The following is a 15005-nucleotide window of genomic DNA, read 5'->3' as shown; positions in this document are numbered from 1 at the left end:
TTTATGATGCATTGCTGCATTGTACACACTAACTGGTATTTATAGAGCTCGAGGAGCTAAAGTTCTTTATGACTTGCTGATGATATTACCATTTAGTCAATCAGTTAATAACGTGTGTGTGTGTGTGTGTGTGTGAGAGAGAGAGAGAGAGAGAGCACTGCCCATCCCAGGATCTGTGCTAAATCTTGATTATATAAACATGAACAAGTAAAATCCCAGCACTCAAGAAGCTCTTACCCAAGCAGAAGTGATGGATGTCTCATAGTTTTCTCAACAGAAAATTACTGCTTAGAGAACATAAGTATTCAGCAGGTGGGAAAAAAACTATGAGGAAGAATTGGAGGAATCGAAAGAATGGAGCAATCTGAGAATATGACTCATGGAGCAACAATTTCCAACTCAGTTCACATTACTGACCTATCCTAGACTTGTGGATGGAAGCATTTTGTGGGTTCACCTAGGGTGAAATAATTCATCTCATTCTGAAGCTGTAAGGAAGGGGTCATCTTTGCTTCGTTCATCTCGAGGCTGCAGGAAAAATATTTCCCCATGAGTTAGTGGAGAAGAAGCCACTGGGAATTTGATATAATCCTCATTTCCCCTCTAAAAGGCTTGTTGACTTATATTTGGTTCTAACCCTAATGAAAACTTTTTACTTTTAAGTCCTAATGAAAACAAATGTTCTTCTTCTGAGGTACGGCACCCACGGACCTGGGATGCTGGGAAGAATAACGAACAAATGTTTCTGAAGTGCTTTAAACATCCAAAATGAAATTTGCCACATTAAAGCCAACTGTTATTAGTGACAGGAATTGCCAGTGTGCTAAGAACAAAGCAAAGCACCAAGCACTTCTCATTCATCTTATACTTTTCAATTTATTGTGCTTTTCTTTAACAGTAAAACTGATCTTGTTATAAATTATTTGTCATAAACTACTTGGTTAAAATCTTTTGACTGTTCATTTGAGTAAACCATGAGGTAGATTTTTGCTGTAATTTAAAAAGCTACCAAGTGAGCTCTAATTCATTTTACTATTAACATCCAAATAAGAGCTATAAACCAAAAGAAGAAAATGAGTCACGGTTGCATTCCAGGATGTATTAAAGAATGAAATATTATTTTCAGCATATTGGGATTAACTATTATTTGCAAATTCCACCACTTGTAGCCCTCTGTCTCAAGACAGAAAATGCAAAAACACATGATTAATCCCAACATGTTACTTATTGACATTAATCTAGATTAGTGTCTCCCAACCCTAGTTTGTTTCAACTGCAGGGCATTTCCAACTACCTCAAGAGATTTTATGGAATTCTTCCAAATTCCTAAAACAAAATTAATTTTAACTTACATTAATGTTAAGAATAAATATATGCCATATGGCAGATTCAGGGAGAAAAAATACTGGAAGATCAAACTAACAACTTAGAAAAAGATTCCAAATCATTAGGCAACTTGAGGATTAAGATAACACTTTTTAAGCCACAAACTCTCAGAAAACAGGAATGTAGTTCTGGAAATCAGGAAAAACATTACTGAGGTTTTTTTTTTTTTTGAGATGGAGATTCACCCTTGTTACCCAGGCTGGAGTGCAATGGCGTGATCTCGGCTCACCGCAACCTCCGCCTCCTGGGTTCAGGCAATTCTCCTGCCTCAGCCTCCTGAGTAGCTGGGATTACAGGCACGCGCCACCATGCCCAGCTAATTTTTTGTATTTTTAGTAGAGACGGGGTTTCACCATGTTGACCAGGATGGTCTCGATATGTTGACCTCGTGATCCACCCGCCTCGGCCTCCCAAAGTGCTGGGATTACAGGCTTGAGCCACTGCGCCCGGCCAACATTACTGAGTTTTAAGTCATCATATAGTGAAGTCTCTTGACAGAACACTTTTTTTTATACCACACAGATTTCCAGTTTCAAAAACATCTACAAATTTCCTTGTTCTTTCACACCAGGTAAAGATAATGTTTTTCTCTCTACTACTGTTTCATGGTTTATCACACACTTCTGCACATGGTGTCTTCCCCGATAAGTGATGCTGGGGAGATGTCTGGCCGTGGAGAATGAGAACTGAAGAGGCTATCTCAGTGAATGATCTTCCCTAAACTAAATCTGAAGTAGAATAAGGTTTACAATACCACTGAGAGTTTACTATTGGCACCTGGGAAGAATGGGTCATGGAAATGGCTACTACTTTGCTCTTGCCTCCCCAGCCCCAGAGCCACCCATAGAAACTAAATGATGCGTGGCCTTGGAGTCACTCTGTCCTGCTCCCAAGCAGAGGAAGGGATGGTGGAGCCAGTGGTAGAGGCATTCAAGAAATTTAGTGGTTCACCATAAACTGAACTGAAAGTAAGCCATGTGGGTAGTGAGTGCCTGGGAAAAATGGGTGAGTGGGCAGGTAGATCATGTGGATACAAAGTGGGAAACTCACAAGGAAGAAGTTTGAAATAACCTACGGAGGGAGGCATCTGAGAGCCAAAAAGGAGATCCAGAGAGAGGCTCGCTCACTCTTTTAAAAGACCAACTTTTATCCACAAATTAAACACAAAGACATTGTGCTCATTATGTCATTTAGGGTACTGAAGAGTATTTTTTTTTGAACCAAAAGTTCTTCCCCATTTGTGATCATATGAACTTAACTCATATTCTGGTTTTAAAATTTGTTCAGATGAATGCAAGTGGAAATAATCATTTAATGTTTTCAGCATATATCTAATTTTTAGTATTCTTAAAATGAAGTGAATTTACTGAAAGCTTGTATCATCTTATCATTATAAAAATAGCTGAGAAAGCTATGAATAATTTGAGAATGCTGAAATTTTAGATCTATCTACTGAGGAATTACACCAGAGGTGTATAAATACTGACCCTAATGTATAAATACTGACCCTAACGTATAAATACTGACCCTAACATGTATAAATACAGACGTGTATAAATACTGACCCTAACATGTATAAATACAGACGTGTATAAATACTGACCCTCACTGACCCTAATCGGAGTAAAATGCACATCAGGATGGATATGATGTTTCATGCTCTTGGGCTGTTCTCTGAATCTCTTCCTGCAGGTGGCAGACACAGAAAACTATAAACAGACTTTGAAGGGGTTTCTGGTTCCTGTATGATGGCCAAGAATTATAAAACTAATTATTGGCCAGGAGCGGTGGCTCATGCCTGTTATCCCAACACTTTGGGAGGCCAAGGTGGGTGGATCATGAGGTTAGTAGTTCGAGACCTCATGGTGGTCTCGAGCCTAACCAACATGGTGAAACCCCGTCTCTACTAAAAATACAAAAATTAGCTGGGCATGGTGGTGTGTGTGCCTGTAATCCCAGCTACTCAGGAGGCTGAGGGAGAGGAATTGCTTGAAGCCGGGAGGCGGATGTTGCAGTGAGCCAAGATCGTGCCACTGCACTCCAGCCTGGGCAACAGAGTGAGACTCCATCTAAAATAAATAAATAAATAAAACTAATTATTATTCGTTGGCTTAGGGATAGTTGTTCATTCAACAAATTTTTGTAAAACTCTTCAGCAGGCTAGGATCTTGGCCTCCAAGAAGTCACAGTTCAGTGTAATAAAGATATGCCAGCAAATAAGCTTAACACAATATGGTAAAGGGTTACAAACAAGATATGTAAACAAAACCCTAGATACTCATGGAAAGGAGTGATAGGCTCTTTCTAGGGGAGATGGGGACGCATTCTCACAAAAGACAGTCTTTAGATTCCTAAATGAAGAATAGGAGTTACCAAGTATAAGTGAGGGGCATCGAAGGCCAAGGGAAGAGAAAATGAAAAGTCGCAAAGGTATGAAACACATTTTCCAGGGAAGAGGGAAGGCAGTTACATGCCTGGGGCACCAAGTGTAAGGTAAAAACAAGGGCAGAGGTACAACATAGAAGGGTAGATGTAAGGCGGAAAAGTTCTGAAGAAAAAAAAAAAGCTCTTATAATGCAAAAGTGTCCAGGAAAACAATATTGAACTTGGCAATCATTCTAGCCTCATACTTATTCCCAATTCCGAAGCTTCTAGTAAGTAGTGTATTCAAGGGATACTAACCTAATAATAGAAATCAGCAAGAAAATACATCGTTCTTTCTAGAAATACGCTTTACAGTTTATTTGCTATAGCATACTCATTTTATACTGAACTCATGGCTTAGTTTTGATACTGGAAAATTCTTACTAAAAAAAAAAATCTAGAAAGGATTTGTGCCCCGATTGTTAAGAAGTGCCAGATTCCTACAATTCTATTGGAAAATTAAAAGACTTCAAGTGTACAAATTTAATAAAACCACCATCCACATTCACAACTGAACACTTTCCAATGAGACCAAATTTTCACCCCCTGTGTTTCCCCTAGCTACAATCCTCCCAACTCTACTAAGAAGCTGCTGGGAAGTATGCCTATCATGAAAATTGCTCAATTTTCAAAATGATCTATGAATCATAATGGAAATCTTGGTAGTTAAGTGCCTCCAACAACATAAAAATGCCTCACAGCCCTTAAACAGGTAGTAGAAAGAAATCAAAAATGACTCTTATGATGGTCTTTTTTTATCCATTAAATTCCAGTATATCAGAAGCACTAAAAGAAATATTTTTAAATACAGAGCATGATTTTAACAAGATACATAGGTTTTCTGTATGATAATATTGTAAAAGAGATAGCTAAATGCCTCGGTTAAAATCCTGGATCCATCACTTGAGCTGTGTGATCTTGGTCAAGTTCTTGGGCAACTGACGCCTCTCGGTGTGTCAGTTTCTATAAAATGCATGCAACAGTAGTACCTACTAAATAGAGTTATTATAAGTATGTGGAGTATCTTCTCTTTGCCCCTTTAGTTCTACCTCCGATCCTTCTCCAGCCTGCTTCTCTACAATAGGAGGCTGACCTGTACAAGAGGCATCAGTGAGCTCTCTGCTCTCAGCTTTCTGTTGGATTTGGCTAATGACAGTATGGGCAGGAGAGCCAGGGGCAGGAGGACAGTGAGGTCAGGGTAATTATTCCCCTTGTTCCCTGCCTGTCAGGTTGCCATGGGTTGTCTGCCAACCTCTAGGAAGAAGCTCTCTCTTGGTACCTCTAACCACTCCCTCTCTGAGACCCTTCAGGCAGGTCTGGGGGTGGTATAGGCTCCCTGCTGCTGTGAGCCAGGGTGTTGCACAATCCCTTATTGCATTTTCTAAATCCCACTCACACCTTTGTAAATATTCCTTGTATTCAATTCGCTTCAATTGATCCAATTTGAGCATGCCATCTGTTTCCTGCCAGGATCCAGACTAACAGAATGAGTTTCTCTTTGTAAAGCACTTAGAATAATAGCTGGCACATGGTAAGCACTATAAAAGTATTTGCTAAACAAACAAAATAAATGAGATTTAGAAACTTTTTTTGTATTCAACATTAAACATATCTTTCTGTATCCTGTCATACAAAGCAAAAATCTTCAGAAGCTTTTTCCCAAATACAACTCTCTTCTCTTCAATAGGCTTTTTGTATAAGGAATAACCATCATTCTATTTTTAATCATGTTTGTAGAGCTTTTGTTGAAAAAATTCTGTTAAGCAAAATATTATTAAAGTTGCTTTTTATTCAATAGGAGCCTATGGGGGAATTTATATAACTATATTCATTATGATCGTTATGTATAGTTATTTTTCCTATTTTAATACTTTGTTGTCCTTCACATACCTTTTAGCACATGTGCAGTATTGTCTCCTTTGATGTTTTAAAACAATTTGGATTGTAGACACCTGTGTTTTTCATTCAAACCATCCAATAGAACAGCATTTCACATTTTAAACGTATCTGGTAAAAACTATAGGCTTGTTGCTTTTCTGGGTGAAAGACAAGAGATTTTTCATGCTGATTCCACTTTTTCCATCCTTCATTTCTTGAATCTAAAGTTCTGAAAGTCCTCCTCTACCCCATTTGATCCCAGGATATTTTTCTGTTTTGTGTACTACTATTACTTAAGTCACTTAAACCAGATAGCAGCAGCAGCCTTCTAGTTTGAGCTCTCGTTTACTTACTTCTGTTTTGACAAGGGGTTACCTCAGATTGATCTTAGCAGTAACATCTCCATTATTTTAAAATTCTAATTCATTTCCTAATATTTTGGTATATGGACTCGAGTAAGCTATGAAAAAGATAATCTGAGACTTTATGGATCTGTACCATTTGTTTTGCATTTATGTGTGAATGGCAACTTGCTTAAATGGGGTATTCCAAGGTCTCCCACTCTTTCGTAAGCGTTTCAGAGATGTTGGTCCAGCACCTTAGAATGATTGCTATAGCAGAATATGATAAAAGTGGTCTGGTTTTTTAACATTTTGAAGTTAGTAAGGTTTCTGGCTAGAAGACCATCATACAAAAACCGTTTTTTTGTTTTGTTTTGTTTTTAACTCCAGAAACAAATACTTGGAAAATATAAACTTATTTTTAAAGGTACTGTTTATAAAGCAATTAAAAATATAAGATAACTAGGAATAAATTTACCAAAGATTATTAAACCTTACTGAAATACATTTTAAATGACCTAAATAAATGGACAAATTGCACAATCATGATAGGAACAGGGAGACTCGGTACTATAAAGATGTCAACTCTCCTTCCTAAAATCTATATGCTCACTGCAACTGGGCCAATCACTTATCCATATGGAAAATGCAGATTCATACCTCACCCTGTACATAATAAAGTCAGTGTAGATTCAAGAGCTAAATATGAGAGGCAAATGTTAAGACTTTAGAAGAAAATAAAGTAGAACATCTTTATTACCTCATGGTAGGAAAGGATTTCTTAAGTAAGACAAAAAATCACAAACCACACAAAAAAGCGATTGATATGACACATTACAATTAAAGACTTCCGTTGGTCAAAAAACACCATTTAAAAGTTAAAAAAAAAAAGCCACAGACTAGGAGAAGGTATTCCCAAAACATCTAACTGACAAGGATGAATAAGGAACTCAATCACAAAAAAGACAATCCAATAAAAAAATGGACAAAAGATAGGAACAGCATGTCACAGAAAAAATATGGATGACTAACAAACAGAAAGATGATCAATATCATTAGAATCAAGGAAGACTAAAATAAGATCACTTAAATACCATTCTGTACCGACTGGAATGGCCAAAAAATAAAAGTTCTGAGAATATGAAGTGGTGGTAAGAATGTAAAACAGTAGACACTCATATAATGATGGGTGGGGGTATAAGTTGATACAATCACTTTGGACAGCCATTAATATCACAGAATCAAGATGCATGTACCCTCCTGCGACTCTGTAATTCCACTTCTAGAGTAGCAAGCTCTCAAACTTGGTGGTGCCTCGGAATCTCCTGGAGGGTTTATAAAAACACAGATTGCAGCCCCTACTCTCAGAGTTCCTGACTCAGCAGGTGTGTGGTAGAGTCCAGTTAAAGTATTTGTATTGCCAGGAAGGTCACAAATGATAATCAGGCTGCTGGTATAGGACCATGCTTTGACACTATTTTAGAGTAACTCTTAAACATACATTTCTGAATTCATTTACAAGAAAGTTTGTAGCAGCGTTTTTGGTAATACCAAAAAAATGTAACAACCCAAATATTTGTGGAAGGGAGAATTAAAAAAATAAATTGCAATATGTTCATAAAATATTATAGAGCAATGAAAATAAATGAACAGCAGCTTTGTGCATCAGCTTAGATGAATATCAGAAAATAAAATGTTGAACTCAAAAAGTTTTGGAAGAAAACATAGGGTATAATACTATTTATTTGAAGTTCAAAACCATCAAAACTTAAACTACATATTGTTTAAGAATAAATGCACTTATGTTAAAAAGTTAAGATAATGATAAAACTCAATATAGTGTTTACACTGTGAAGATGTGTAAAGAAAGGTAAAAATCAGAGGAGTGTAAATGGTGTAGTGTCCAACAGTATTTGGTAATGTTTCCTTCCTTCCTCCCTCCCTTCCTTCCTTCTTCCTCCTATTCCTCCTCCTCTTCCTCTTCCTCCTCCTCCTCCCTACCACTTACCTCCCTTCCCTCTTTTCTTTCTTTCTTGGCATGGTCTCACTATGATGCCCAGGCTGGAGGTTAGTGGCTATTCTCAGCCTCAATCATAGCTCACTGCAGCCTCAAACTCCTGAGCTCAAGCAATCTTCCCGCCTCAGCCTCCCAAGTCACTGGGATTACAGGTGTGTGCCACCATATCCAGCTTGTTTTATTTCTTAAACTAGGTGAAGCATACACAAATGTTTGACATATTATTTTTAGATTGTTCATGATATATGCAATATTTAGAAATAAACTTAAAATGATTCAAATATAAAATTTAAAAAGGAATCTAAACATTTTTCTCTTTGAAAGTTGAAAAATCTCATGTCCTAGTTATAAATGACTATGAATATTTCTTGGTTTATGATATTACTTTTTTTCAGTGTTACCCTGGTATGAATTGATCTTTCTGTACTTTTTCTATTTGTTCCATCTCCAGAACATTTTTCACACAATTTGGATATCCTTGTTATTATCTTCTATATCAGTTGTCTTTTTTTGAATTTTTTATTTCTACCACGTATATAAGTAATATATGAAATCTAAATCTACCACATATATAAGCAATTTATGAAATTTAAATCTACCACATATATACAAAATATAAAATTACATTTTAAAATGGACACACTTCTGCTAATATACATTTATCATACATATTACATCTTCCTCAATCTTTTTTTCTATTCTATTATCTGTCTCTTTTCTTTCTGAAACTTAATTATATGTATGCTAGATCTTTCAGTATTGTCCCATAAGGCCCTGAGGCTCTGCTAATTTTTCCCAGTATTTTTTCCTTTATGTTCTTTAGATAGAATTATTTATATTGATCTGTCTTCAAATTCTCTGAATTTTTCTTCAGCCACTTTCATTTACTGTGAGGCCCCTATAGCAACATTTATTTAAAATATTGTATTATATTTTTTGGTTTTAGAATTTTTATTTGATCATTTTAATAGTTTCTAGTTCTCTGAGATTTCATATTTGTTAATTCTTTACAAAATTATTTACCTCTACATTCATGAGCATAGTTATAATAGTTGATTTAAAATTTTTGTCTGTTGATTATTTATCTGACTGTCAGTTTGCACTGTTTCTGGCTTACATTTTCTTTTTTTCTTCATATGCCTACATTTTAGATATATCCAGAAAACTTGAGTGATACGTTGCAGAGCCTCTAGGTTCTGTTATATTCCTCTGAACAGTGCTGATTTGTTTTAAGCATGTAGCTAACTTAACTACTTCAAACTCTAAACTATCTCCAGTGCAAAGCAACAGAAATCTTCGTTCAGTTCTAGTCTTAACTTGGCTATTTGTACACATGGTTCATGAGTCATCCAATGACTTATGCAGAGTTTACACACAGAACAAGTTACTTCCCTTCTTTGGTATTCATTTTTTCAAAATTTCCCCCACCCCCCTCACTTTCCGGTTACTCCTCACTTTCTAGTTACTATAATCACCATGAACCCTATCTCCTGATTCTTCATGCTGGTAAGACTACAGATTTTCTATTCATGTTTTAGTAACCTTTATTTAGTAACAATTGGGATTGGCTTTCCAGCACAGAGCTGTAATATGGGAATTTTCTTTTTCCAAATGCAGATTGTCCTCCATTGTCTGTCTGCTTGGCTGTTCTTCAGTGACTCTGGATAGCTGCTTTTTATATTTTGTCCAAAACCCATAGTTGTTATGTGCAGGAGGATTACAGAAGCCATAGCTTATTTTGTTTCTAGTTCGAGTTTGTTGGTTTCCCATGACTTCTTTTCTTTCTTCTTCATTATTTATTACTTTTTCCTCTCTGCGCCCCAGGGCAGCTCTTCTGGTGCCCAGAGTCTCATGGCCGCTCCTGAAAACAGTCCCAACAGCCTTCATCATTCGAATCACAGAGGCTCAAATCAAGTCCAAGAGGCCAGCCAGGGGATGAGGATATGCCATCAATGTCCTTGTCTTTGTTTTCTTTGAAAGCAGCATAGTTTATAGATCAGCAGCCATTTATTCAATTCAGCAAATATTTGCAGAGTGTGTATAATGTACAAGGCTCTGTTTCAGGCCTTTTGGATACACTGATAAACAAAACAGTCAGGTGTCTTTGCCCCTCGGAGTTAAAATTCTAAAGAAGAACACACATAATAAACAATAGACATAATAAATATTATAGTATGTAGTATATAAGGTGGTAATCTACCACCTTCATCCTTATCCCCAAAGCAGTTTTGATTGTTTGCAATCAGTCATTCCCAACAACCTTGTCTCTCTTCACTTTGTTGACTTGTAAGAGTTGTTTTCCCAGAACTAAGAAATAGGCCATGAATCCTGAAGGAAAAGCACTTGGCCTCAGTTGCTGCAGTGACTCAATTTCACCTTTGGGTGGGAAAAAAAGTGGAAGGAGCTAAAGAGGAATCCTAAAGGGACAAAGGACAAATGAAAAACTACAGTTCATGTATTCCTAAATGCAATCTACTCTCCACTCGCCATGTGACCTCTATTCTACTTTTAGTGGATGGATAATACAATCAGGTAGAGTATTTTATCACTCTGGTGGTACTGTTTCCAGAAACTGAGAAACTTATTTTTTTTTTGGCACAGATTATTTGTGTGTGTGTGTGTGTATGTATGTGTTCTATTTGCCTTAATCCTTGTATTTTTTCATATATGTATAATATATATGTGTATGTGTATGTATTTTACTTACATCAATACATATATCTTTTTCATGTATTACATGTGTATATGTATGTATGGTTGTATCTATCATACTATAGGCCTTCAACAAGTCATTCTGTGTTAATTATTTTCTTATTTTCTGATGCTTTAACATTTTAAGATCTTGCTGATCATGGAGAGACTGCCCCTTCCAGGGTTAGCCAATACCTAGAGATAGTAAACACCTCCCCAGGAGTGAACCTTCTGTATACAAACCAACCAATCCAGACACCATGCCTCAACCACCTCCTCACCTTCTTTATTCTCTCAGGGACACTATTTCCCTGCCCTACTTACACTAGGGCCAGGTATCAGGAGATATCAGATGGTTCCTGTGCCACAGAGCTGGTGCAAATTATCCAAACTAGCCCATCCTAACTGCCTACCCTGCTTGTCTTTCCCACAGAAACTTCAATAAAGGCTCCTGCCCACATTTCCCCCTCACTCCCTCTGCCTTCTGCCCAGTCTTGGTGCTTCTTCCATGTGGCCCTGTATGGTATACCCTGCCTCCTGCTTCTAGGGATCCATGAATATATAAATTCCTCCTTCAAGACAGTTATTCTTGTGTCCACATATCCCAGCATACTTGATGAAAGCAAATCCCAGGTACATCTAAAAACATATTGTTAAAGCTTTTTTGAGGTATAGTGTTCTCAGTAGGACAATTTTACATATATGTGCATCACTGCTCACATTCAATAAATTTACTACAGTCCAAGCATCGTACTAGGTACTTTGGGGTATTTAATCCTCATGAAAACCCCTCAAAGTAAGTGCTCTTATTACTCTCACTTTACAGATGAAGAAACTGAGGTGTAAAGAGGTTAACTCACCGAAGCTGGAACTAGGATTTAAACTCAGTTCTGCTTGACAAAGCCACTATTCTTAATGGAAGGTCAGCATTTTTTTTTGCAAAAGGCCAGAAAGTAAATATTTTAGGCCTCGTAGGACTTATGTTGCACCCACACATCTCTGCTGCTGCTGTAGTGTGAAAGCAGCCATAGATGATGCGTAAATCTGTTCTGATAAAACTTTATTTGTAAAAATAGGTGGGGGGGCTGGGATTTTGTGCGTGTGTCAATTTGACTGCCCCTGCTTCTTAACAACTAGGCTTCACTGTCTCCATAATGGCAAAGATTCTGATTAAAACTGAACACTCTTCTCTCTCACTTCATAACAGTGCTCAGCAGAGGCAAGACCACTCAGGGCCTCGGTCCCTCCTTTAGTCCTTCACTGTGAACTTCAATCCCTTAGGTCTCGGTGGGAACAGGAACTTGACCTATACTGCAGGTCTGAACTTTATAATTCTGGATGTTCAAGAATTGAGCTCAGCCACAAGGAGTTGTGTGCCATTGTAGGAAAGGAAAGAGTATGTCAATATCCATAAGGGTGGCTCAGTCTGTCTAAAGGAAACATTCAGATGAAAATTGTGAAAGACCCTTCTCTTACTTCTTTGTCTCCAAAACAGTACACTGAGTGGTCTACCATGTCATAGCCAATGGGTGAACAAGCCAGAAATTCTGTTTAAGGAAAAGAGCATGCTTAGTGATTTTTAGTATGCATAGGTCCCATGCTAGCCATGTGAAAACCTTAATTTTACCCACAATATCCCTATGGGGGTAGGTGTGGTAGTTTAGGGATAAAGGAGGAGAACTGAGAGGATGTCAATATCCAGAGGATTGCAAGTAAGGGTCTCTCAGGACAATGCCTCATTTTGGAACCTGGCATATCCAGAAACTAGCTATCATTAGTATTAGTGATGACAAATTCGATTATCAAGTGAACAGGCCATCTGTTCTGACATACAGGCCGGAGTACCAATTTATTTATTTGCCTGGGGATATTCATATCAAATGGGGAGTTGGTTCAAAAAGCATTTCTTGAACACCTAATATGTGCTAAGGCCTTGGGAACAAAGATACAGAAGAGAACATGGTCTTTGCATTGAAGGAACTTTGAGTGTCACTGCATGCCGCTGAGTGATATGATGAGTGCTGGGTGGAGACGATGAGTCAGGGACAATCTAAAAGTGAGTCACACCGCAGTACAGATCTAACTGTTGGGGCGAACTCATCTGGAGCCTTCCCATGGGATAGATGGAACGGCACTGAACTGGCTGCCCAGGAGATCTATAGACTTTCTTCTCCTCCATCCTCTTCTGAGACATTGAACACTAATGATAATGGCTAGTGTATCCTGATGCATGCGGCACTGTTTGCTAAGTACCTTACATACATGACCCGGCAAACCAAATCTGAATTCCTGAGTGTGACAGTGTAGGCCTCCTATGATTGAGCCCCAACATTACATGCTAGCTTTTTCTGCTCTATATGCACCCTCCTAACCTGCAGCCATACCACATTTCTTTCCATTAATTTCACATTCCAGCTTTAGTTGACATGATATCTTCCACCTGGATTGCCTCAGACTGTCATTAAGCCAGCCATCTTTCTATGCCCAGCTCACACACTCATTCTTCCTCGAAAATTTTCCTTGACAGGGATCTCTCTTCTGAACACTTATAAAACTTGGCATTTCACTCAGTGGCACTTAAATCCCTTTAAAAAAAATCATCTTAACACTCTTGGTTCTGATTATAAAAGTAAAACGCTGATCAATGTAAATGACTCAAACAATAATGGTGAAATTTTGGTAAAAACATCACACTCCTCTCATTTTAAGTTCCTCAAAGACAAGACTGTGTTTAATTCATCTTGATATCCCCTGGAATCTGCTCACTTTACTGCCAGAATGTCTACTCCAGTCTTCGTTCATAGTGAGAATTAGGCAAGTATTTATTTATTTGAATAAATGGATTATACTTAGGGCTTTCATTGCTAAACCTAGAGCTGATTTTAAAAATTTATGTGAGGTTTATGATTAATGATGCTATTAACATATCTTTACTTCTAATATTTTAATACCTCTTCTCTAAAAAATTACTGATATAATTATTTTGTTGCCAGATTAATGCAACGCGTGTGCTTTCTTGGAGTGTCAGGCCAAATCCATCTCTGATTATTTGCTATTACTGGAAAGTTTACTGCCTCTATCTTCAGACCACTTTAGAGATGAATTACTTTATTCATGCTGAGAACGTTTCAGTACTCCGGGTTGTTCACCTTTCAAAGTTCCTCAGGTTATCTGCAAGAATTTGTAGTTAAAATATTCCAGGGTTGTAGGTCTTAACGTCATTGAAAATTGACTGCACATTTTTATCATTAAATCACAAGCATCAGGTGACTTTCACATTTCTGCTGAAGGCATGTTTCTTATTAGGGTAAAGCTGTTCAGTCTGTACAATTAATGGTTCATAGCACACTAGGGAACATTTATTAATTTTCATTTTACTTGTTTTTTGAAGGTTATGGGGGTTAAGGGTTCTAAGTTGGACTTATTGAAATTTTAAAAGGTGTAAATAGGTAAATATTATGGTTCCTGAAAAAGTACCACATTTTCCCCTTTGAGCATGTGATTAATATTACTAATAAAAATGTCATCAGCCTTCCCTGCCACGGTGATGCAGTTAGAAAGACATTTTGTGTGTACGTGTGTAGTTTGCTTTCCATATCTAATATGACATTTTGAGAGACAACTTAATGTAAGAAAATTACTTTTAAAAATAGATTCTTGATGCTTTGTTGTTCTTATGCAGTAATTCTAAAGGAAAAATTGTATCTTCCTGTACATTTACTTAAGATTTTGCTTGACTCCATTGGGTGGTTTATATCAGTGTTTGAGAAATAAGAATTTTGTCTCTCATCAGATCATGCAACATGAATACCATTCTTGTTGAAGATTGAATTTCTGGGAAGCAGGCCTCATTTCTATGCTTTTGTGGATAGATCATTTATCTTATAGTTAAACTTGGTTTTATTCATAAGCTAGTTTCTTAAATTATTTCTTATGTTACTATTCATAGTACATGGCATTGGTTATATATAGTAAACTTATTTTGGCTTAGATCAAGTAATACTTTTTTAATATAGCCATATTGAGATATAATTGGTAAACCATTATAGTTCATACATTTTTTTTTTTTTTTTTTTTGAGACGGAGTTTTGCTCCTGTTACCCAGGCTGGAGTGCAATGGCACGTGATCTCGGCTCACTGCAATCTTCGCCTCCTGGGTTCAGGCAATTCTCCTGCCTCAGCCTCCTGAGTAGCTGGGATTACAGGCACGCGCCACCATGCCCAGCTAATTTTTTGTATTTTTAGTAGAGACGGGGTTTCACCATGTT

At 37.3% G+C, this 15005-nt stretch overlaps 1 long non-coding RNA gene across 13 annotated transcripts in view; it reads right to left on the bottom strand.

Annotated features, from left to right (window-relative positions):
- LOC144578513 (uncharacterized) overlaps positions 1–15005 on the bottom strand; it is a 206731-nt gene that overhangs the window by 168443 nt on the left and 23283 nt on the right. Inside the window, exon 4 of one of the 13 annotated variants that reach the window (XR_013524437.1) lies at positions 6768–10422. The exons of 11 other annotated variants lie outside the window; for them this stretch is intronic. This is a non-coding gene — a long non-coding RNA (uncharacterized LOC144578513). Of the gene's footprint in view, positions 1–6767; positions 10423–15005 lie in introns of those variants that run through there. One more of the 13 variants, XR_013524430.1, reaches the window with a different exon arrangement.

The sequence above is a fragment of the Callithrix jacchus genome, chromosome 12 (genome assembly GCF_049354715.1).
Source record: "Callithrix jacchus isolate 240 chromosome 12, calJac240_pri, whole genome shotgun sequence".
NCBI lineage: Eukaryota > Metazoa > Chordata > Mammalia > Primates > Cebidae > Callithrix > Callithrix jacchus.
The sequence above is the reverse complement of the archived record's forward strand: the minus strand, read 5'-3'. Positions and strand labels throughout refer to the sequence as shown.